Source organism: Condylura cristata, unplaced genomic scaffold (assembly GCF_000260355.1).
Source record: "Condylura cristata isolate star-nosed mole 26May11 unplaced genomic scaffold, ConCri1.0 scaffold00018, whole genome shotgun sequence".
In the NCBI taxonomy this organism is placed as follows: Eukaryota; Metazoa; Chordata; class Mammalia; order Eulipotyphla; family Talpidae; genus Condylura; species Condylura cristata.
Genome location: NW_004567119.1, coordinates 41,135,234 through 41,138,261, shown reverse-complemented (window position 1 = coordinate 41,138,261; position 3,028 = coordinate 41,135,234). Strand labels below are relative to the sequence as shown.

At 45.3% G+C, this 3,028-nt stretch overlaps 1 protein-coding gene across 2 annotated transcripts in view; it reads left to right on the top strand.

The window, feature by feature from the left end:
* Window positions 1-3,028, top strand: part of NUCKS1 (nuclear casein kinase and cyclin-dependent kinase substrate 1) — a 27,283-nt gene that overhangs the window by 533 nt on the left and 23,722 nt on the right. The gene's annotated exons all lie outside the window — the stretch shown is intronic.

Here is a 3,028-nt window from a genome sequence, read left to right as displayed (position 1 = left end):
GCCTCCCCCACCCGCCGCACCGAGTGGGCGGGGTGTTCCTCGAACCGCCCGCGGCCGGAGGGGGAGGGGTGTGAAGTCAGCGCCCCCACCCAGGCCCCACCCCCTCGGGCCGGGCCGCTCGCAGCCCACCGGGGACCCCGCCGCTCTCGGACTCGGCTCCCCGCCTTCAGCGAGGAGGGGCGGTGACGCCCGTCAGGCCCCTTCCCGCCTCTGCCGGCGTGGGTGATGGGGAGGGGGGGCTCAACCGGGCTCTGGGCGGACGGGGGTTTTCGGCGAGGGGGAGGGGCGGCCCCGCCTCCGTCCTCGGTCGCCGCGCGCCCCGCCTCCTGGGTCGGTCCGGCGGGGGCGGAGCCCGAGCTTTCCCCGTGGCTCGTGTGAGTGGAGACGGTCCCTGAAAATTGTGCCCGCTGCCGCACCCCCCCGAAGTTTGGAGCGGGTTAACCCCCGGCTCGCACTTTCCTCGCCTGGAAGCCATTCCTCGGGGAAGCGCAGGGAGGTGCGGGTTAACTGCACGCCCCAAATCCCGTGTGGTTCTCGTTCCCGCTGCTCTCCGCCCGGCGTCCACGTCTCCTGATGTTTTTGTAACTCTTTCCCCGAGTAACTTTGTAATAAAGGGCTGGAGTCAGTGAGCCGCTAGGCTTTTTCTGCTAACACTTAATGAGAATTTCAACAAGTTTGCTGTTCCCAGCGGAAGGTGGAATCGCCCTTTGCAGCCCTCCTGGCGATTGTCTGGAATGTGCCATTTATGGAGGGGTGTGACAGTCCGGGCTGGTGAGGCCTTTAAAAGGAGAGCCGTTGCAAAGAAATGCTCCTTTCCATGTAATGCCCTTGACACTTGTAAGGCTCGGTTTCTTTGCGTGTGACTTAAAGCTGATATAGGTAAAGGTTTAGGTTTAAAAGGCTAGCTTTCCCCTTCTGGATCCTTCCCTTTCTTCATTCCAAGTTTTGCGAGAAACGGAAGTATTTTGACCAAAGCTCAAGAAAGGGTTGGAACCCCGGAAAGGGTTTTGTCCACATCGTTCTAGCTCCTGACCAGAGATTATCTGTCTCCAGCTAGCGGGAGTGGGGGACTGCGAACTCCTCTGCTTGCCGTGGGCTTTGAGGAGCAGCTGAACTCCCTGCCTGACTGCTTTTCTGCCTCTGATTTCAACCCGCAGCTGTAATAAGTCACCGGGAAGAGTTTCCTCGGCTTTTTGGCAGCGAGGCTGAATAGATCCGATGGGGGTGGGGGTTGCATAAAAATTGACAGATGTACCCCATCACCTTAGTATTTTCTTTAAGACTAGGTTAAATAGGCAATATAATAAAGATTTGTTTTTATCAGAATTGGGTCTTGTCTTCTGGAAGTAAATTACAGTGGTGAAATTAGGCTATTTTTGTCTACCTTTTAAGTTCAGTTCACTAGGTTTCGATCCCTTTCTTATTGTCACTTTTCTTATACTCATCCGCCAGAATTAGAGTTCCCGTATTTAGCTACTGGGACCATGAAACTGAACTTCATTTGGAGGCTTTAATTTTTAATACCACCGGGTGGGGAGAAATACATTAAGCATATTCTGTCCGTTTTTTTTTTTTTTTTGGTGGCATTGGGATTTCTGCACAACTTTTTTCCTTGCTCAGTGTGTTAAAAATAATTTTTAAATGTTTACATTGCCCTAATTGGAAAATGAAGTTAATATATTTGGGGCTTTTGGGGGTCTCTTACTAATTTTCAAAGAAACTTGGTTTCTGATTATATTTTAGTGATAAAGTCTTTGTAACTATCTTTTAAAGGTCTTTAATATACCATGTAATAAAGCAGAAATAATTAAACTTGAGTTTGGTGGTTTGTTAAATTTTGCAATAAAAAAAAGCCCTGTTGTAGGGAAGTGGTTTTGTTTTAAGGTGTAGTTGAGTAATTATGCACCTTGGGGCCTTTAACAAAAAAATTTTGAGGGAATAGAATAGAATGATCAACTTTGTGTCCTCCCATCCACCCCACCCCCAAAAAAGCCATGTTGGAAATTGTCACAGTGCATTTTCTTTGAGGGTTTGTTTCTGCCCTTAGGTCAGTGTGTGTGTGCGCGCGTGTGTGCGTGTGTGCATGCATGTATATATTTAATAGTTACTATAAATGTTAATTTTATTTTTATATTAACATAAGCATTCTTTTAAAAAGTTTTAGAGTTCCACTAAAGCTCCTTGATACTCATCTCTAAATGAAGGAATAACAACTGGTCAGCTATAGCAGAGCTTTCCACAGACCTGTGTAAAATACATCTAAGTTTTGTTTATACAGTATTGCTACCTTTACCTTTTACAGTATCTGACCAATTGATATAAGTGAAAACATCCAATACTCTAGATCTCGCATTCAGATTTATAGGCTAACTCTAGGTAAACTCCCTAGAGCTACAAAGAACTGGGCAAATTCATTTTACAAGTGCTTTAGTAGAGGCTGGACAGGGAAGTGTCTTTCACCGTGCACTGGTCGATGCCAAGTTTGGGCCTAGAAACTAGATTTCTTAATTCCCATTCCTGGTTTTCCTCACCTCCTATTTACACATCGCCCCTTTCTTTTCTGCCTAATAAGTGCTGATGTTATTGGCACTTTCAGCTTTCAAAGTGCTTTTCATGACTTGTGAGGAAGGAAGGAAGGAAGGGGAATGCCATTACTTGTAGGAGAGAGAAAGTTCAGATGTACTTGTTTGCCCAGATTAGAAACCAGGTATTTTGAAATTCAGCTCTTGTTCAAAAAGATTCAACTCACAAAGATCAATCTGTTTGCTCCTGTCTTTGTGATATGTGTACTTGATGTTTTATCTTCTAAATAAATTGCAAGGAGACTTCAATATTGTCTGTTTCCATGTGAAAGCAGGAGCTACTCTTTTGACCAAATTTATAATAATATTAAGACTGGCTTTCCCAAGTTCCTTATTTCTTTTCAAAGAATTTTGTTTGGTATGTATCTGGATTCTAAAAACTCATATTATCTTGCCAGAAAATCCATTTAAAAAAAATTAAAGGAATACTTGAAAATTAAGTTAAC